The following is a 22,592-nucleotide window of genomic DNA, read 5'->3' on the forward strand; positions in this document are numbered from 1 at the left end:
CATGTTGTCTTGTCCACCTTTAATACTGAGTTCCTTAATTATGCAGAATACTAAACTGCATTTGTAGCAGTGTACCAAAACAGATATTCAAGGATTTTTCCAAGATGGCTGCACACTGATCAAAAGTTTAATTTCAGCTCTCCCAGTGTGAAAAAAGAAACTAATGGATAAGGGCCAGTACTGCCTTTTCGTAAAATTCAGTCACTAGTTAGTAAGTATGCTACCTGAATGCCACCAAGGAAAAAATTTAGAGAGACAAAAAGAACATCAGCTAGAAAAGGTGAAGAGAAAACACTGCCTGGGAAGAATCCTGCAGCTGTTCAGCCAAAAAGAAAAGTTCAAGCTCCTACTTTGGTACAAGAGATGGCTTCCAGTAATTTAGGGGGAAATGTAAGTTAAATGTGCTCAGAGGTGATTAAAATAAATGAAACACTGAGGTAGTATATCAATTCATATAACAAATGGCTGGAAAAAAATGGAAGAGGCTTTAAATAGCTATTCAGATGAACTGCAAAAGCCAGAGGTTGAAATGAAGAAAAGACTGGCGGAGTATAAGACTGTTCAAGAAGAGCTGTTAAAAATGGTAGACTTAGAGGTTACAGCATGTAGATAAAACCTGATTTTTTCTGCTGAACAAGAGAAACTGTAAGGAACCGATTGTATTAATTTTATGAAAGCACAAATAAGTAACTGGGCTGGTATTCCACAGCAGGATTTGTTAATTTAAAGGGCATGTCATGTGTATGCTCCAGACCTGGCCAATTAGAAAGCAGCCAAGACATGAATAGTAACAACGAAATGAGAGACAGGTGCGATATCCAAGCTGCTGTATCCAGCTGTCTTCAGAATAGTTTTTCCTGGAGGATCAAAGTCATCTTTTGATGCAGAACAGGCTAAGGAAGAAAAGTTTGTCCAACAAAAAGTAAGCCACCAGGCAGAAGGGGACACTTCTTTTTATTCTTCTTCAGATAATAAAGCTCATAGCGACTTTGCCAGTGAAACCTTTTCCAATGTTCCAAAGGAAAAAGCTTAAGAGGCAGAAAAAAAATCATAGAAGTTGACTAGAAGAGTCAGGAGTACATAGGACTTGAACTAGAGTTTGGTGTTGGGAGATGGAGATGCAAAAGAAGACCAGTAACACTGAAATTATTGAATAAATGTGAGACCATAAAGCATCAATCATGTTTGTGAAATATGGCTTTGCAAAAAAAGAGTGACTGATAAAGATTGGATGTTTGTTGACTTTGTCAAATGCACAACCAGGCATGTGCCCAACTTCCTGTCATTAATGTTTGGAAGGGCACTAAAAGGAAAAGAAGGAATGAAAAAGTAACTGTTTAGTAAAACAATTTTTGCTCTTAGTAATTATATAAAACATTTCATGATATAAATTGCATGATATATAGGAAAACATTTTCAGTGATAATATGTGGTCTGTGATAAAGACACTAAAGTAAACAAGTTTTTTCTTCTTTTTTTGTTTCAAAAATGTAAGCATTACAATGTAAAAAGACAAGAAAGGCTGGACAAAACACATTTAAGTTAATAGGTTGTAATCTTGGACTGTTGGGGTGAGGGATGGGATGTAAAAGTGCACTGATTATAGTATATATAGAGAAAGTTGAAATGTTTTCTTTTGCTTTTGCATTGGTGAATGTCTGGATTAATGCCCATGCCTTATTCTAATGACAACATTTTTATTTAAGCAAGTGAGTTTTAAAAATGATATATTACAATGTAACAAATACTTTTCCTCTAGCAAATAAATGTTCAGTGTAAGTTGAGAAGTACATTCTGTTCTTATGTTTCCATGGAAACAAGCTGACTAAAACTGACGGCAGTAAATAGACAAGTCTAGACATTGTTTGCTGTGAGAAATGTAAAATTAAAAGGTACAAGGGCAAGTAGCTCAATAAAAAAGTCTGAAATTATTGGAAGTAAATAAGAAATAGCAGCTTTTCTGGTAATTAAATGCTTTAATGCATTCACTACTATAGTGTATAATTCAGCTTTATTTAAAGATAATCAGTGCATATTTTCTCCCAATTAACAAATCTGATTCTGCCAACAGAGTAACCCTAATTTATATCAAAATTAACAGGTATTGTCAGTCAGTTGTCCTTACATTTTTCCAGAGTGCCATGTATGTAGCTGATCAGGTATCCCACTGGCTGATGATTAATGATAAAAGCTGAGCTAATCGTCATGGGTGACCCACACATAAATTGGAGATGCCATTTAGATGATGCTGAACATTTTTTCATTCAGTTACAGTATTTAATACAATTAATCAATCTCACCAATAGATTCAATAAGACAAGTTGCTGAGAGAATATACTAGACCACATCCTGTCTATTGATTACATTAACTCTGCTGAAATTTTGGTGGACATTTTGGCGAATTCCCTTAGAGATAGCCAGTCTACTTTTGATGTGTATGGATTACAGAAAAAAATCTTCAGAACTTGTATAATGTTCTTCAAGAAAAATTCAAAGGTCTTTCCCCATTCATTCTTGACACCACTAGATAAGTAGATGACTCCAGTATATCCTCTTCCTTTTGGTAAAGCAGTATCTTAGTATAAAAGAAACTGTAATGATTTTGTTTATACAAGATACTTAATTCTTTATATACAAGAAAACCCAGCCTTATAGGAAGAAATGCATCAGACAAACCAGCGTCCCTGAATAATTCCAAAAGTCATATTCTTGATGTCACACAGAAACCCCTTAGGACTTCTATCATAGGTTCATAGGTTCATAGGTAAGTACTAGGCTATCGGCCCTGGGGCCTATGTAAACCTAGCCAAAAAGGTTCCCTGGCTTTCGCCACCCAAGAAAATTATTTTCCTGTGCCCCTGTCAAGCAGTGTCGCAGAAGTGATCCCGGGGTGAATTTTCTATTTCCCATTCAGTCGTCAACATTTTTCTTAAAGAGGGCCAATGAGGAGCTTTGCTTGACATGAATGAGTAGTTTGTTCCAGAGTATGGGAAGTCTCTGGGACAGGAATCTATCCCTCCAGCATGTTCTGTTTATTGTGGTGACAAGGTTTAGGTCCCTGAAGCATGTAGTTCGGAGAGATTGGGATTTCTTTATGTGCAGCATGTCCAACAGCTCTGGGTTTGACAGCTTTGTATGTTAGGCAGAGATTGCCTCTGAGTAGGCGATATGTGATGGAGTAAAGCTGGAGTTGTTTTGAAACGGTCTGCATATGGCATCTGTTTGAGGCCGGTAATCCTCTTAGTGTGGTATTTCTGTGGATTTTCCAGTTGTTGTAGGTGTCTTGTGAGATACATGCCAAACGAGGCATTGTACTCTATAATGGGTCTGATGAGGGATGAGTAGAGAGGAACAATGACCTCCGTTTTTGTAGAGAAGAACCCTTTTGTGATGAGGTGTGCCACCTAGAAGGATTTCCTGACTACTGTGGTGATGTATTTATCAAAGGAAAGACTACTGTCCACCTGTGTCCCGAGGTCTGTTGTCACACTCAGTGTTTTGTGAGCTACCGCCTATGTGGTAGTTCATGGGTACTGAGTTTTTCCCAAAGGGGATGACAATGCACTTCTTGGCATTGAGCTTGAGGCCATGACTTTGACACCAAGCATCTGTCTCTGTGAGGCCCTTTTGTAGAATGTCTACATCATTAGGTGATTCTGTTATGGCTCACAGTTTGCAGTCATCTGCGAACTTTGTTAGCCAAAGACCTTCTGTGTTGGCCTGCACTTCAGAGAAGTAGATGCCGAACAGGAGAGGACCCAGGACCGAACCCTGTGGTACTCCACTCATCACTGGTCTGAAGTCAGACTTGGAGATGGCTACTTTTACTGTGTGGGTTCTATCAGTGAGCCAGTTGGCCACCCATCTTGTGACATAGGGATTTATGCCCAGTTTAGTGAGTTTATCTAAAATTCGTGAGTGGGGGATGGTATTGAAAGCCTTGGCAAGGTCAAGATAGGCTGTGTGCACTACCTTGCCCTCATCTATGGCTCTAGTGACTGCTTCAAAGAAGTTAATCAGGTTTAGTAGACATGAGTTACCTTATACAAACCCAAACTGAGTGGGGTCCAGGGTTTGGAGGTTACCTATGTCTTTGTTTATAAGCTCCAAGATGATACATTCCATGGCCTTGCAGACCAGGCTTGTCAGACTAATGGGGCGGTAGTTTCTGGGATCCATGGTGGCACCCTCTTTGTGGAGTGGGATAGCTATCACTGTGCACCATTCATTAGGCACATACTCTGAGATGAGGCTATGATTGAACATGGTACTTAGGTGGGGTGCCAGTTCGTTCTGTAGTTCATGCAGTACGCAGCCTGGGATGTTGTCTGGTCCCATGGATGCTGTGTTCTTGGCTTTGGAGAGTGCGGTCTTTACTTGTTGTTTTGAAACGGTCTGCATATGGCATCTGTTTGAGGCCGGTAATCCTCTTAGTGTGGTATTTCTGTGGATTTTCCAGTTGTTGTAGGTGTCTTGTGAGATACATGCCAAACGAGGCATTGTACTCTATAATGGGTCTGATGAGGGATGAGTAGAGAGGAACAATGACCTCCGTTTTTGCAGAGAAGAACCCTTTTGTGATGAGGTGTGCCACCTAGAAGGATTTCCTGACTACTGTGGTGATGTATTTATCAAAGGAAAGACTACTGTCCACCTGTGTCCCGAGGTCTGTTGTCACACTCAGTGTTTTGTGAGCTGCCGCCTATGTGGTAGTTCATGGGTACTGAGTTTTTCCCAAAGGGGATGACAATGCACTTCTTGGCATTGAGCTTGAGGCCATGACTTTGACACCAAGCATCTGTCTCTGTGAGGCCCTTTTGTAGAATGTCTACATCATTAGGTGATTCTGTTATGGCTCACAGTTTGCAGTCATCTGTGAACTTTGTTAGCCAAAGACCTTCTGTGTTGGCCTGCACTTCAGAGAAGTAGATGCCGAACAGGAGAGGACCCAGGACCAAACCCTGTGGTACTCCACTCATCACTGGTCTGAAGTCAGACTTGGAGATGGCTACTTTTACTGTGTGGGTTCTATCAGTGAGCCAGTTGGCCACCCATCTTGTGACATAGGGATTTATGCCCAGTTTAGTGAGTTTATCTAAAATTCGTGAGTGGGGATGGTATTGAAAGCCTTGGCAAGGTCAAGATAGGCTGTGTGCACTACCTTGCCCTCATCTATGGCTCTAGTGACTGCTTCAAAGAAGTTAATCAGGTTTAGTAGACATGAGTTACCTTATACAAACCCAAACTGAGTGGGGTCCAGGGTTTGGAGGTTACCTATGTCTTTGTTTATAAGCTCCAAGATGATACATTCCATGGCCTTGCAGACCAGGCTTGTCAGACTAATGGGGCGGTAGTTTCTGGGATCCATGGTGGCACCCTCTTTGTGGAGTGGGATAGCTGTCACTGTGCACCATTCATTAGGCACATACCCTGAGATGAGGCTATGATTGAACATGGTACTTAGGTGGGGTGCCAGTTCGTTCTGTAGTTCATGCAGTACGCAGCCTGGGATGTTGTCTGGTCCCATGGATGCTGTGTTCTTGGCTTTGGAGAGTGCGGTCTTTACTTGTTCATCCATGATTATAGGGGCTTTGCATTCTTCCGGTATTAAGATGGGCTCTTTGGAGGGTGAGAGTGGGGTAAAGTTAGCAGTGAACCTATCTGCCAGGATGTTGGCAATATTGGTTGTTTCTGTATATTTATTGCCATTGTGCTGTAGCGCAGAGCAGATCTGAGTGTTGCCATTGAGATTCTTGACATAGCTGTAGAATGCTTTCTGGTTGTCTTTAGAATCAGTGGTGATTTTATTTTCATAACTGGCTTTGGAGGATTTTATGAGGGATCTCAGCTTCTTGCTGAGGCTGACCAGGGAGTTCCTCCAATCTTGGGATTTTACTCTTTTTTGCAACAGCTTCTTCCTTCTGTTGTAGAGTTTGTTTATGGCAGGGGGCCACCAGATTGGCTTCCTTTTTTTGGAGGATAGCGTCTTGGTTCTGTTGGGGATGGCATGATCTATGCACTCGTGTATGTGCTTATACAGTGCATTTGTATAAGATTCAGCAGTCGTACCTCTATTTTCTGTCTGCATGGGTGTCGTGAAGTTTGCCATTTCTGTCTTAAGAAGCATGAAGTTAGCTTTGGAGTAGTTTTTGGTTTTCTTAATGGGGGTGGGGGTTGGATATGGATCTCGGGTGATTAGCTTGTGGTCAGAACTGACCAGTGAGGAGTTGAGCTCTGGCGTGCAACACCGGTTACCCATATTAGTAATGACTTGGTCCAGGATATTGGTGCCCCTGGTGGGGGTGTGGACAAGCTGATCCAAGGCGTTAGAATTTATGAATTCCAGAAAATGTTGAATGAATGAGTTGGTACATGAGTAGTTCTCCCAGTTGATGGGGAGGTAGTTGAAATTGCCCATAATTAAGGTATTGGGTTGTACCTTAATATTTTCCAGTATCTTAAGAAATGAAGAGTGGGAATCCTGGGGCATGGTGGGGGATCTGTAGCAAGCTACAACCTAGGTTGCAGTCTTGCCAAGTGTTAGTTGCACTTGGATAATTTTGGATGCATTATATTGAGCAACTAGCCAGGAGGTGTGGATATCCTTAATGAATATGGACACGCCTCAGCCCTTAGTGTTTTGGTTCAGGTTAGGTGGCTGAAAGGTGTGATATGAATTATAGCCTAGTAATGCAGGGGTGTTCTCTGCAGCCTTGAACCAGGGGTGCTCTCTGGAGCCTTGAACCAGGTCTCTGTCACTGCATATAATGCCAAATTCCAGACCGACCCCCAACAAATGCCATTATGCATGAAATCAAATAAAATATACCATACTATCTGGTAAAAGAAGGTATTATTGTGAACAGCAAAAGTTGAACCTAAAGAATTACCCCCAAATTCTAAAACCCCATTAAAAAGTTCTGTAACCCTGCCTATAGTGCCACTTCCCACTCCCTTTTATTATCTAATGATCATATTGGCACAGACTGTGTCTCATTTTTACAAGCTTTTTAAAGATATTTATTTTCTAGTTATCATCATGGTTTCATAATTTCATAGTATAGTACTAGGCTATCTGCCCTGGGGCATTTTTAAGCCTAGCCATAGTGATGTGGCTTTTGCCACCCCATGAAGTGGTACAAAAATGTACAGAATAAATCTAGAATACTGTGCCTCTGTCTAGTAGTGACACAGTGAAGGTCCCCTTATATAATAGAATTAGTTTACTGTGCCCCTGTCTAGCAGTGATACAGATGAGACCCCTGGGGTAAACTTATGATCTCCCATCCACTCATCAAGATTTCTCTTGAAGAGAGTCAGTGAGAGGCTCTGCCTAATACGAACTGGGATCCTGTTCCAAAGCATGGGAAGCCTCTGGGTTATGAATCTATCCCTCCAGCATGTCCTATTCATACTTGTGCCGAGGTTTAAGTCTTTAGCTCTCGTGGTCCTGATGGATTTGGATTTTTTGAGGTGGAGCATGTCCATCAGATCCTGATTAGACATGGCCTTGTACGTCAGGCAGAGGTCACCTCTGAGCAGGCGGTATGCTACTGAATAGAGCTGAAGTTTCTTTAGTCTGGCAGAATAAGACATATGTTGGAGACCCTTGATCCTTTTGGTGAGGTACTTTTGTGGTCTCTCCAGCTGTTGCAAGTGCCGGGTGAGGTACATACCAAATGGGGCATTGTACTCAATCATGGGTCTGATGAGGGAGGAATATAGGGGTACAATGACATCCTTGGATCTGGATGTGAAACCCTTCATGATGAGGTGTGCAAGGTAGAATGTTTTTCTAACCACTTTGGCAACGTGGGTGTCAAATGAGAGGTCGCTGTCTACTTGGGTCCCTAGGTCTCTGATTACTTTTTCCGTACTCAGTGGGTTGCTGTCTATGTGATAATTTGTGGGTACTTTGTTTTTTCCAAAAGGGATGACTATACATTTTTTGGCATTTAGTTTAAGGCTGTGATTACGGCACCAGTTGTCCGTTTCAGTGAGGCCTTTTGTAGGATGTGTGTATCTGCTGGTGTATCGACTATGGCGCCTAGTTTGCAGTCATCTGTGAACTTTATCAGCCACAGCCCTCCCATGTTTGCTTTAAGATCTGAGAAATAAATGCCGAACAAGAGGGGTCCCAGGACAGATTCCTGTGGGACACCACTTGTGACTGGCTTTGAGTCTGACATTGCTCCAGCGATTTTAACTTATGGGTTCTGTCCTTTAGCCAGTTTGCAACCCATCTAGTGACATAAGGGTTTACTTTTAAGCTGTTTAGCTTATCTATGATGCCTGAGTGGGGTATTGTGTCGAGGGCCTTAGCCAAGTCCAGGTATGCTGTATGGACTGCTTTGCCCTCATCAATGGCTCTAGTGACTGTTTCGAAAAAGTCAACCAGGTTTAAAAGGCAGGATGTGCCCTTTACAAAGCCGAACTGGGTGGGGTCAAGCATCTGTAGGTCCCCTATGTCTCCGTTTATGAGTTCCATAATGATTCTTTCCATAGCTTTGCAGACCAGACTAGTCAAGCTTATGGGGCGGTAGTTTCCAGGGTCTGTAGAGGCACCCCCCCCTTGTGGAGTGGGACCACTGTTGCTTTATGCCAGTGTTCAGGTACATATCCCAAAGTAAGGCTAAGGTTAAATAGCATTTTTATATGTGGGCTTAGCTCCTCTTGGAGTTCACGTAACACACACCCCCCAGGATACCGTCAGGTCCCATTGATGCTGTGTTTTTTGCTTTGTTTAGGGCGGTTCTCACTTGGACATCTGAGATGACAGGAAGATTACATTCAGCTGGGATAAGTATTTCTTCTTTTGGGGGTGAAGGAGGTGAGAAATTTGCACTGAACCTGTCAGCCAGAATGTTAGCAATATCTGTGGGTTCAGTGTATTTTTTTGTTGTTGTGAACCAACTCTGAGCATATCTGAGGGTTTCCGCCCAGGTTTCTAACATAGCTGAAGAAGGCTTTGTGGTTATCTTTAGTGTCCTTAGTGATTTTTCTCTCAAAGTTTGCCTTGGATGTTTTTATGAGAGAACATAGTTTTCTGCTAATGTTGATCAGAGATGTCTTCCCTTCATGGGATTTCGCTCTGATGTGCAGTAGCTTCCTTCTTTTGTTATACAATTTGTTTATGGCTGAGGTCCACCAGACAGGACGCTTACATTTGGTGGAGAGGGACTTGGATTTGTTTGGGATTGCATGATCCATGCATTCTTGGAGATGTCCATAGAAAGCATTTGTGAAGGATTCTGCATTGTGGGATGTGGTATCCACTGGCACAGTGGGCTTAAAGGATACCATCTCAGTCTTAAGAAGAGTGAAGTCTGCTTTTGAGAAGTTTTTCACTGTGGTCTTTAGTGCTGTGGGTGGAGGTGGAATATGTATATCCAGGGTGATTAGTTTGTGGTCACATCTGAGTAGTGAGGGGTATACTTCGGTGTGGAGCATTTTGTCCCCATGTTTGTGATGATCAGGTCTAGTATATTATCTCCCTAGTGGGAGAGGTGACTAGTTGTTCCAGTGCATTTGAATTTATGAATTCCAGGAACCTTTGGGCTAGGGTATTAGGGCTAGAATAATGTACCCAATCTATGTTTGGGTAGTTGAAGTCTCCCAGTATGATGGTATTTTGTGATACATTCATATCCTCCAATGTCTTCAGGAAGGCTGAGTGGGGTTCTTGAGATTGGGAGGGTGGTCTGTAACCTGCTACCAGTTGTATAGCAGTTTTGCCTATGGTTAGTTGCACCTGTATGGTCTCTGATGCTTCATGTGTTGCTACTAACCTGGAAGTGTGGGTGTCCTTTATGAATATGGACACTCCCCCTCCCTTTGTGGTTCGGCCTGGGTTTTGGGGCCGAAAAGCATGATACGAGGTATAGCCTGGTAGCGCTGGGGTGCTCTCAGGAGCCTTGAACCAGGTTTCAGTTACTGCACAGACGTCGATGTTCTCCATGCTGAGGAGTGCATCAAGTGCCTGCATCTTGAGATTTAAACTTCTGGTGTTGAGCAGCATTACCCTTAGTTTTTTTCCATTTTTGTTTTCTAAGGAGGTGGGTTTGTCTTTTGAGCCTTGCCTAAAAAAGGCACTATGGGGGTGGCAAGAGCCTTAGCCAATATCCGGAAGCCCAGTGGTGACAGGTGTAAGCCATCCCTTGCGAAGCAGCGTGGCTTGTCCAACATATCATCCCAGGCAGACAGACATTGGATCCCCTTAGAATGAAACCAGTACTTGAGCCAATTGTTAAAGCTGATCATCTTGTCTTTGTATTGTGGTATCATTCTTGGTGAGGGCAAGATGCTGCTCAGGGTCAGGGTCATACCAGCCTGGGCTACATAATCGGAGAGCTCCTCTATGTCTCTTTTCATGTAGTCCAGGGAGGTACATCTCAGGTCATTCACACCAGCATGGACAATGATGGAGTCATATTTGTACTTGCTTTGGAGTGACCTGAGTGCGTGTGTTATGTGGCGGATCCTAGCTCCCGATAGACAGCTCACAGTCACCTTCTCCTTGTTCAGCCTGGTCAGTGGGACATCAGTGTGTCTGACTATGGAGTCACCTATTACTAGTGTATCAGGCAAGGTGTTTGGCCTTCAGGGCTGCGATTGGTCGACACACTGATTTATTGAAGTATGTGTTGCATGTGTTTTGTTTTGAGGTGGTGGATTTTTGGATGTCTGCTTTGGGAGCCTCTGTTGTTTTGGTAAGTTTTTATTAGAGCCTCAGTATGTCTTTGTGTTTTTATGTGTTTGGTTTGCAGTTGTGGTAGGTCTATGTGGGACTGGGATTGTTGTGTGTTTGGTTGCCATCTCCTCCTGTCTGGTCATGCCAGCCCTGAGTTGAGAGAGTTCAGCCTCCAGTTTGGCTATATAGTTGCATCTCTCACATGTATTTGTGTTTGTTGGGAGGAGGAGAGGGTTGTCTGTGTACATGAGACAATTGTAGCATTGTCTCAAGATGCCCAGATTGACCAGCTGAACTGGAGATGACACCAGTAATCTACCACTCGACATGCTAGAACAGTATAAGGGAGTGGTATACCTTTAAGGGAAGTGGGTATTCACAGGGGTGGTAAGTAGATGTAGTGCTTTACTTAGTACGAGAGTGCTTACTTAGTAGAGAAGTATTGAGAACAAGTGCTAGGCTTATAATACAGTGAGTAGTCTGGTTATACTAAGAGTAGAGCTTCCTTAAGGGAAAATTTGAAGAACAGACTTGGCGGAGCCAGAAAAAGTTTAACCTTGTTTAACCGCTGCGCTATGCGTATGATCAGCATAAAGCTGTGCAAACACGGATTTTAAACAGTGAACTACAAAAGAGCTGGAAATGGTCCCAAACAACCAATTACTACAGCTTCTTTTGCTGAGGTCACTTCCCCAAGGACAGGTAGGCTGCTCAAGGCTCCCCACTCCCACTGGTGAGCAAAGAAACTTCCTTCTATCCAAGTAAGGTAATGGACAACACAGGAACTACACCACAGCCCAGAATACAGCAATGCCTGTAAACTGGTCTAAACTAGTCGAGGAAGGCGGGAAAACAAGAATTATTTTTTTGTTTTGTTTTTTTCGGTAGAAACACACAGAAAATGCAGAAACAGTGATAAATTAGTTACACAGGCTAGCACACTTTAGTGGGCAGCATCCACAGTTAAATTAAACAAACAAACAAGCAAACTTTCGATCAAATTCGACTAAAATGTAACTTTAAGTGCAGATTTTAAAATAATGCAGCAATCAGTTAAATAACAGTTCAGGCTAGTTCAAGGTAAGCTACAGAAGCTATTTCAAGTGAAAAAAAGCAAAGATACTTAAATCCAGAAGGTAGTCGCTTTTCTGAGTTCCCTACTGCTAGGACCACTCTGTAAACCCACGTGGAGCTTGTCTGAGCAGTATAGTATTATATCATAATGAACAAATTGCTTCCTGCCACTTGAAATGTCCTGCTTTCTCAATGCAGACTATCTAATCTAGCATGGTTCACAAATTACTCTGGCAATTGAAACCAGGATTAAATATTAACTAGTACATTTCCAGCCCAATTTTTGAAAATTTCTGCTCCTGGTGCTTCAGGTAAGGAAGGGTATGTTGTCTTCTTATGGAAGAAGGCATTTCTAGTATTTCTTTGAAAATATAGAACTTCATTTGCCTTACTAAGCTATTGTTACTCTTCTTTTACTTTCTAAAATTCTAGAAAATTCTAAAATTCTAGAAAAATGTGTCTGTCCAAAACTCCTTTAGTACTTAACTTGCAATAATCGCATATGACAAATTTAACAATCTTTCTGATCTGGCTATGGTATTTGCACTACTTTCTTGAACATCATTGATTATGCCTACTACTTGGTAAACTTGTTGGATCTCTCTTTGTTTGCCTTTGCACGGCATTTGATACTGTCATAGGTTCATAGGTTCATAGGTTCATACTAGGCTATCTGCCCTAGGGCATTTATAAGCCTAGCCAGAGTGTGTTTGGCTTTCGTCACCCATTTTAAATTAATTTTGCTATGCCTTTTTTCGAGGTTAGTATACTGTGTCTCTGTCTAACAGTGACACAGAAGTGATACCCGGGGTAAACCTACAATCTCCCATCCACTCATCAAGATTCCTCTTGAAGAGAGTCAATGAGGGACTCTGCCTAACCTAGACTGGGATTTTATTCCAGAGTGAAGGGAGCCTCTGGGTTATAAATCTGTCCCTCCAGCATGACCTATTTATTTCAGTGCTGAGGTTCAAGTCTCTCGAGCGCGTAGCTCGATGGGATTTGGATTTTCTGAGGTGCAGCATGTCCATTAATTCCGGGTTGGACATGGCTTTATACGTTAGGCACAGATTGCCTCTGAGCAGGCGGTATGCCACTGAGTAGAGCTGGAGTTTCTTTAACCGAGCAGCATATGGCATCTGTTTGAGCCCTTTGATCCTCTTGGTGAGGTACTTTTGGGGTCTTTCCAGTTGCTGCAGGTGTCTGGTAAGGTACATCCCAAAAGGGGCATGGTACTCAATTATGGGCCTGATGAGGTATGAGTAAAGAGGCACGATGACCTCCCCTGATCTAGATGTGAATCCCTTCATGATTAGGTGGGCTATATAAAATGTTTTTCTAACCACTTTGGCCACGTGGTTGTCAAATGAGAGATTGCTATCAACTTGGGTCCCCAGGTCCCTAATTACTTCTTCTGTACTTAATGGATTACCACCTATGTGGTAATTTGTGGGCACTTTGTTTTTGCCAAAGGGATGACTATATACTTTTTGGCATTTAGCTTGAGGCCATGGCTCTGGCACCAGTTGTCTGTTTCTATGAGGCCCTTTTGGAGGATGCTTGTGTCGGCTGGAGAGTCGATTATGGCGCCCAGTTTGCAGTCATCTGCGAACTTGGTCAGCCACAGTCCTTCCATGTTGGCCTGTACCTCCGAGAAATATATACCAAACAAGAGAGGTCCCAGGACTGAGCCTTGTGGGATGCCACTTGTAACTGGTTTGGAGTCTGACATGGTTCCAGCAATTCTAACCATGTGGGTTCTGTCCTTGAGCCAGTTTGCAACCCATCTAGTGACATGGAGGTTTATATTTAAGCTGGTGAGCTTATCTATAATGCCCGAGTGGGGTATTGGATCGAAGGCTTTTGCGAGGTCCAGGTAGGCTGTGTGGACCACCTTCCCCTCGTCAATGGCCTTGGTGACTGTTTCAAAGAAATCAACCAGGTTTAAGAGGCAGGATCTGCCCTTAACAAAGCCGAACTGGGTAGGCTCCAGTGTCTGTAGGTCCCCAATATCTTTATTTATGAGGTCCATGATGATCCTTTCCATAGCTTTGCAGACCAAGCTAGCCAGGCTTATGGGGCGATAGTTTCCAGGATCCATTGAGGCACCACCTTTGTGGAGAGGGACCACTGTTGCTGTACGCCACTCTTTGGGTACATATCCTGTAGTAAGGCTGAGACTGAATGGTAGCTTTATGTTGGGGTTTAGCTCTTCTTGGAGTTCATGTAGGACACAGCCCGGGACACCGTCTGGTCCCATTGATGCTGTATTTTTTGCTTTGGAGAGGGCAGCTCTTACCTGAGCATCTGAGATGTCAGGGGGGCAGCACTCTGCTGGGATGGATATTTGCCCTTTTGGTGGGGGGGGGAGTTTGCGCTGAACCTGTCAGCTAGGATGTTGGCAATGTCTGTGGGTTCAGTGTATTTTTTGTCATTTTGGACTAATTCTGAGCATATCTGGGAATTCCCATCCAGGTTCCTAACATAACTAAAGAAAGCCTTGTGATTATCCTTAGTGTCCTGTGCAATTTTTCTCTCAAAGCTGGCCTTAGATGATTTTATGAGTGCCCATAGTTTTTTGCCAATACTGATCAGAGATACCTTCCCTTTTTGGGATTTTGCTCTATCATGTAGTAGCTTCCTCCTTCTATTGTATAGTTTGTTTATGGCTGGGGTCCACCAGACAGGACGTCTGCCTTTGGAGGATTGGGTCTTGGTTTTATTTGGATTGCATGATCCATGCATTCCTGAAGGTGTTCATAGAATGCATTTATAAAGGATTCTGCGGTCTGGGCCATATTTTCCACAGGCCCGGGGGCTTTGAAGGATTTCACCTCGGTTTTGAGGAGTGTGAAATTTGCTTTAGAGAAGTTTTTCACTGTGGTTTTGAGGGCAGGGGGTGGAGTCGGGATGTGAATATCCAGTGAGATTAGTTTATGGTCTGATCTTACCAGTGAGGGATACACTTCTGGTCTGGAGCATAGAGTCCCCATGTTGGTAATGATCAGGTCCAGTATGTTTTCCCCTCTTGTGGGAGTGGTAACAAGTGGTTCCATAGCATTTGAGTTTATAAATTCTAGGAACCTTTGGGCTAGGGTGTTGGAGCTAGAGTAATGCTCCCAGTCTATGTTTGGGTAGTTGAAGTCGCCCAATATAATGGTGTTTGGAGAGGCCTTCATATTTTCCAGTGTTCTCAAGAAGGCCGAGTGGGGTTCCTGGGTTTGGGAGGGTGGTCTGTAGCAGGCTATAAACTGCAAGGCAGTTTTACCCACTGTTAGTTGCACATGGATAGTCTCTGATGATTTGTGCTGTGCCACCAACCTGGAAGTGTGGGTATCTTTGACGAATATTGATACTCCCCCTCCTTTTGTGGTTCGGTCCAAGTTTTGGGGCCACAAAGCATGGTATGAGGCATAACCTGGTAGTGCTGGGGTGCTCTCGGGAGCCTTGAACCAGGTTTATGTTGCTGCACAGATATCGATGTTCTCCATGCTAAGGAGAGTTTCGAGTGCGTGCATCTTGAGGTTTAGACTTCTGGCGTTGAGTAGCATTACTCTTAGTTTCTTATCCCTTGTGATACCTATGGAGGTGGGTTTGTCCTTTGAGCCTTGCCTAAAAAAGGCACTATGGGGGTAGCAAGAGCCTTTGCCAATATCCAAAAGCCCAGGGGTGACAGGTGCAAGCCATCCCTAGTGAAGCATCGTTGCTTGTCGAGCATGCCATCCCTGGCTGACAGGCATTGGATCCCCTTTGAATGACACCAATACTTAAGCCAATTGTTGAAATTGATCATCTTGTCTTCATATTGTGGCATCATTCTTGGTGAGGGTAAGATGCTACTCAAGGTCAGGGTCATACCGGCCTGGGCTACATGCTCAGAGAGCTCCTCTATGTCTCTTTTCATGTAGTCCAGGGAGGTACGTCTCAGGTCATTCACACCAGCATGGACAATGACCGAGTCATATTTGTACTTGCCTTGGAGTGACCTGAGTGCTTCTGTTATGTGGCGGATCCTAGCACCTGACAGGCAGCTCACCGTGACCTTCTCCTTGTTCAGCCTGGTGAGCGGGACATCAGTGTGCCTGATGATAGAGTCACCTTTTACAAGTGTATCAGGTGTGTTGTTTAGCCTTAAGGGCTGTGACTGTTTAGCACACTGGCTTTGTGAGCTATGTGTTGCACGTGTTTTGTTTTGGGGTAGCGATTGCTTGGGTGTCTGCTTTGGAGGTCTCTGCTGCTTAGGCAGATTTTTATTTAGAGCCTCCGAGTATGTTTTTGTGTGTGTATGTGTTTGGTTTACTGTCATGGTAGGTCTATGTGAGACTGGAATTGTAATAAGTATGGTTTCCTTCCCCTCCTGACTGGTTTTGCCAGTACTGAGTTGAGAGAACTTAGCCTCCAGTATGGCTATATGGTTGCATCTCTCACATGTGTTGGAATTTGTTGGGAGGAGGAGAGGGTTGTCTGTGTACATGAGGCAGTTGTAAGATTGCCTCAAGATTCCCAGATTCACCAGCTGGACCAGAGAGGAGATTGACAACTGACCTTTGGACATGCTAGAATAGTATTGGGAATTCCTTTATAATTGAAAAAAAAGGGCCAATGGGGAACAAGGTACTCAAGGGGAGTTTGAGGGTGTAGTGCTTTTAATATTTTAGTGCTGACTTATATAATTGCTTTAGTGAGCAAGTGCCAGGTAACTTAAATGCAATGTGTTACAGGTAACTTAAATGCAAAAACGACAAACAGTAACTTTCTTTCAAGTGAAACAAGGAAATAAGTACAGTAAGCAATGTAGATATCACTAGGGATCCACAGAAGCGCTGAAAAGCCGTGTTCCAAAGTACTGAGAACACTTACATGCTGTGGTCTCCTTCTTAGTGCCACTTACTTTTTCACAAGTTATGTTGAAAAGACATTTCACTTATTGGACAGATCATCACTCTTGTCTTTCTTTTTCTGTTTCTCACTTTTTCTCTCTCTTTCTCTCATTCCTTTTTAATCTCAGCAGGTGTGCACAAGAGTCAGTTCTTGACCCTGTGCTCATTATACACTTTGCTAGTAACTTGGCACTTCACCGTGATATAGCAAAATTAATGCAATGTGCTGATGACTCTGCCATATTACTTGCCAGACATTTATTTGCATGCCTGCAAAAATCCATACCCATCTGTCTAATTATCCTAATGCGTGCAGCATAGGCTACCATTATATTTACTTCATGTGTCTGTGACTGCTTATTGGTAAACTAAATTTAGTGAACTGGAATTATTTGTACCACATTACAATCTACAAACATAAAGCTGAATATATTGAAAGTCCACTCTAAAAACTGAATATTAACTTTGGTACTTCAGACTGCAAATGGGACCTTGTTGACCACCACAGTTTTGTCTAGATATTTCTCAAGAAGAAACAGTAACTGTACTTTCTATGTAATCTGTTGAATGTTGTCCAGCAAAAGAATGCATGTTTGTTTTGTGGGGATCAGAGCTGAAATGCATATTTAGATCTACTGTCAGCCAATGCATTAAATAATGTGACTGTTAAAAGATTTATTACTCTGAACCAGACTTCTAACTAGGGTCAGTAATATCCGATATGGAACCACAACCTCCCTGGTCACAAATGTTCTACTTTCTAAATACTCACTTCCTGTCTTAGCAGGTGAACTTTCAAAGGTACTGGGTTCTTATGATATCCTGTAATGGACAGACTCCACTCATTTTCAGTTTTGGCTATATTATCTGGAACATGCATCTGAGTATGGACCACAGAAAGATTGATGCCTGGTGCACAGCCAGAAAACAAAGTTTAAAATATTAGCTGCTTTCTAATAGCTTCTTAAGTTCTGGGCAATGTTTCTCAGCTACCCATCTCTTGGACGCCTATTTATTACAGCCACTGTTAGCTATTTTTCCATTCTTAATCATGTGAGAATATGGTCTTTCTACTACCACTTGTTATCACTGTGCTGTCATACAAGACAGTGTTTAAGACTCCTAAAATATAGGTTCATAGATTAGTACTAGGCTAACTGCCCTTGTGGGCCATTTTAAACATACCCAATTACCCCATTTGAGAATCAAACCCTGCACCTTGTGTCTGTAAGGTAAACACCTTAACCAGTATGCCAACCTCCCACAAAACATATGTATTGAAAAAGGCCTGATTGATGGGTTGAAATCTCAAAAGGGTCTGCTGCCAAAACCCAGGATTGAACCATGGACCTTTAGATCTTCAGTCTAACTCTCTCCCAACTGAGCTATTTTGGCTTATGAACTCCTCTTTAATTACTTTGCTGACTGACAAAAGAGTTTATTTTAATTTCTTTTTAGGACACAACAGTACAACGTTTCTCTCCTCTACAATTTGTTTATTATTCTGGGACATACCTCTCAACTCCAATATTTTGCATAACGTCTCTACTTTTGTCTCTTATTTTTGCCCTGTCATTCATATGTTTTTATAACAGTCAGTAATGCCAGGCAAAGTTTAATACTTCTTATTCTTTCAAAATGCATGTTAGAATTTAAGAGAAAAGTGAGAAAGAGTTGAACATGTATTACGTTTAGGAAAATGTTATTGCATTATTGGGCATTGCAGCTCCTGAGGTAAAGGTTTTCATTTTAATAAGTAAAGAAAATTATTTTTGAATGTGGGCAGGGACCTGAGAAATTAAAAAAAAAATTGAAACACATAAAGCCATTAATCTTTGGAATGAATGTGCAATTAATGCATATAACCCAGAGACTAAAACAAAAATGTATGTGCAATTTTGCACAGACATTGAAAACATTACTAAACAAATTAGAAGAGCTGTGTCATCAAGTTGATTAAAGTGTATGACAACAGAAGTTTATGGACTAGTGGATGAGAATGTATTGTGATATTAAAAATGGTAAATGAAAAGATTATACATTTACCAAGTGTAATAAATGTGGAAGGGAGTAGGAAGTATTTAGAACATCTGAAGGACACAATTGACAAATGTGATAAAAGAAAATGTTTTTGTGTGAAGTTAGACATGATGCAAAAAAGTGTGAAGTAAAATATTATAATATTCAGCTTGATATTCCCTAACTGAAACTTGGCTTAAACCCAGCATAAATTACTGCAAAATTAAACATTCTAGCTATAGTATTATCCATAATGACGTGACCATATAAACAGGAATGTTCTAAATACTTTATATTTCCCAAGAACTGCCACATTTCCCTTACAACAAACCAATACCAAATTTCAGTTCAGCAGAGCTTCTTATTGCTTTCCTAAAGTTAAACAATTTCAAACAAATATGTATTACTGTTATTTACATCCCACTTGGTAACAATACAGCTATTCTGGAAGATATCCTACATTGGATAGCCATAACAATTCCACAAGAAGTAATACTACTAGGTGATGTGACTGTCAATCGGTTGGACATAAACTTTAACTCCCCTACGTCTAGCATGAACTTATTTGGTTTCACACAACTAATTAATATCCCCCACAAATTACAGCAAGACATCAAATTCCCTGTTAGACTGGATCCTATAATCAGACCGTAGCAAATATACCACCTCAGGTACAATGTCTGACTGTCTAAGTGATCATCTCTCAATCTATACAACCAGACATCTCACATATCCACTTACACAGCATGTTTATAAAACAACACAACAACTAACCTATCATCTATTGACTGGAACTTCCTTAGATGATGCTGTAAATTAACTTGATCCAACTTTCCAGAATTTCCTAAGTAGCCTTTCATGTCCTAAAAGGAAGAGACTAAAAACAAATAATGCATGGACAGAAAGGCAAAAATATAAAACATGACAATACCTTGAAAACTTTATAATGCTTTGAAATTGTACTAAAAAGCAAATTAATAAAGTCAAAAAAGTATACTCTAATAACTTCCAGAATAATAGCAAATACAACCCTAAACAATTCTGGACAGCCATTAAAGAAATCTTGCATCCTGGCCATTAATTCAACACTAACCCCTTTCCCAATAACTTATCACATGAAATCACAATACAATTCAACATAGATAGTATAGCATCTCTATCCATGTATTCCCCAACATCTAATCATACCCCTGTCCAACAGCCACATATCATCACATCCACTTTCACCTTCAAATCTCTGCCCACATCCTATATAAAACTATTCTTAAACAAACTCAATTGTTGCTCTCCTTTGGCTGATGACCTTCCAAGTGAATACCTTAACACAGCAGCCAATAACATTGCCTACCCCACCTCGATCCTTATAAATCGGACAGTCCAGGAAACCCTCATTCTCTCTATCTGGAAAAAGTCATACATTATCTCCCTCTATACAAAGGAGGACATTTAGCAGACATTATTACTTTAGACCTATAGCAATATTTTCCCTGTCTCTAAAATACTTGAAAAATGTATTCAAAAACAATTGCTAAACTAACTCCTGCAGGAAGAACTCCTATCTCCAACAAAGCATGGCTTCCATCCTTCCCATAGTACTAACACTGCACTTCCATCCTATATAGATACTGCCAATAAAGCATGAGATAATGGCAAATTAGTCTCCTCCTTACGTCTAGACTTGCTAAAGCCTTTGACACAGTTTATGACAGCAAACTTCTACTTCAAATATCCTCATTAGGTTTCTCTCAGCCAACCCTTCTATGGTCCAAAATCTACCTATCCAATAGATATCAGTCAGTAAAATGACACACCACCCTATCTCCATGCCTCCCCATCACCACTGGTGTACCACAAGGCTATGTTCTTGCTCCCCTCCTCATTAACATTCTCACCAACACACACCACACATCCACACAACAGGCATCCCTAATACAGTATGTAGCTAACTTACTCATTTGCACTTCTTATAACTTGACACACCTCCAAAAAATTACTCATGCTCAATCCAAAAAAAAAAAACTACTACTCCCCCCCCAAATCCCTCTCCCATGAGAAAACAAAATTTAAAGTCCTCTCTCTTGATAATACAAAGATTGAAGAAAAAGTAATCAAAAAATAGGGATGCTTTATAGAACCAAAAATTTTCTCACCAACACAACTGAAGCTACTTACCACTACTTATCTCCTCCCCACACTTCTTTATGGTACTCCCATACTTACTAACTTTCAGGCATCATGAAAATCAAAACTTGAAGAATTATATAACAAAGTTGCTAAATTTGCAGCAAATACCTGTTTCAAAACCCACCACTCTACAGCACAAAAAAGCCTAAACTGGTTAGAACTACCCCATCAAGTAACATATGCACAGCTTCTTACCACCTACAATATTATCCATACTCCATCTGCTTGTCCAAGACTAAATAACATTCCACACAAGTCGGTCATTACACTCCAATGACCAAAAATGCATGTCTGTCCACAAACCTTTCAAATCTGCTGGGCATTGCCTGTACTCATAACAATGTTGCCAAGGCCTGGAACTCCTTACCTCTATCCATCAGGTCAGTACCCTCCCTTCCATCCTTCAAAATCATTCTGAAAGACTTCCTACCCAAAAGCAGTCTCTGTTCTTGCTCCACACCAGGATAAACTATATCCCTAAATGTGAACAAATACCTATTCATACCTTACACCTCCTTACTCTCCCTTCTTCACTCACTTCCTTACTTCTATCAATTTATCTCCCCTGGCTTTCTTTCTAAATATACCATAAGTTTGTTGTTCTCTTACTTCATATTGCAATTCCTGTTTGTACTATATTAACTTACCTTTAATTTCTGCATAAACTGGCTAACATTTCTCTATTAAATCATTGTCATACAACTTGTATCTATTCTTTACCAATGTTTTCATATTATGCCTAATATGGTATAATTATTTAAACTGTATTTTGTATTATTTTTAAAGATTGCAAAATTATTGTCCTTAAAATATTTTGTAAAACTTTGGAGCTTTTCTCCCCAGGCCTCTGCTGAAAATGGATTCCTATCTAGTTGGACTTTCCTGCTAATCAAATGCCAATAAATAAATAAATAAATATAAATGGAATCAAACAGGGCATTTATGGATGGATTGTGAAAAGGGGAAATAGGTAAATGGACAGGAAGGAAAAGAACAATGAGGGGAATAGGAGGGTAGTATATCAGAAGAATCTGAAGAGGTAAAATTTAAATGAAAGGAAAAAGTTAAATAAAGAAGTAAATAAAAGTAGAAGAAAAGAGTTAAGAGAAGGAGAGTTTGGATGTTTGTGATGAAGAATGCATAATTTGAAAGAGAGCGAAAAAAATTAAAAATCTATTGGGAAAATAGTTAAGTGGAGAAAAAACAAAATTTAAGGGAATAAGTTTGAGAGAAAGAAAAAAAGAAAATAGATAATTGTAAAATGGTTACCTTAAATGTGAATAGTATTATAAGTGATGTAAGGAGATAGATGATATATCAATGGAGGGGGGCAATACAAGCAAATATAATGTCTTTGAGGGATATAAGATTTATAAGCAGTGAGAAGACAAAGCAATTAGAATTATTAAGGATAGGAAAATAGAAGAATTTTGGAATAGAAAGATGTATGGGAATTGCTGTTATGTTTAAAACTGAAAAATATTTATGTTTTAGATGACATCATCATTAAGTCAAGGAGGATACTGTCACAGATATTAGGTAGAAGGAAGGATAGTAAGACTGATTATTATATATGATTGTATAGACAGTAAAGAAAGAGAAGAATTGTTTGATTTATTAAAATTCTATGTAATATTATGAATATTATTTATGGGGATTTTAATTGAAAGCTAAAGAAAGAGATGGGTAAAGTTAGTAAGGAAATAAAAATGAGGAAAATGATGAGTCTGAGTGGTTTGAAAATT

The 22,592-nt window shown here is 40.9% G+C and overlaps 1 protein-coding gene and 1 non-coding gene across 3 annotated transcripts in view; one reads left to right on the forward strand and one right to left on the reverse strand.

Moving 5' to 3' along the window:
* FGD5 (FYVE, RhoGEF and PH domain containing 5) overlaps nucleotides 1-22,592 on the forward strand; it is a 1,722,626-nt gene that overhangs the window by 845,683 nt on the left and 854,351 nt on the right. The window lies entirely within an intron of this gene.
* TRNAF-GAA lies at nucleotides 17,967-18,039 on the reverse strand. Its single transcript has one exon. It is a non-coding gene; the product is annotated as a tRNA-Phe (tRNA).

Source organism: Protopterus annectens, chromosome 7.part1 (genome assembly GCF_019279795.1).
Source record: "Protopterus annectens isolate FY-2018-M chromosome 7.part1, PAN1.0, whole genome shotgun sequence".
Taxonomy (NCBI): Eukaryota; Metazoa; Chordata; order Ceratodontiformes; family Protopteridae; genus Protopterus; species Protopterus annectens.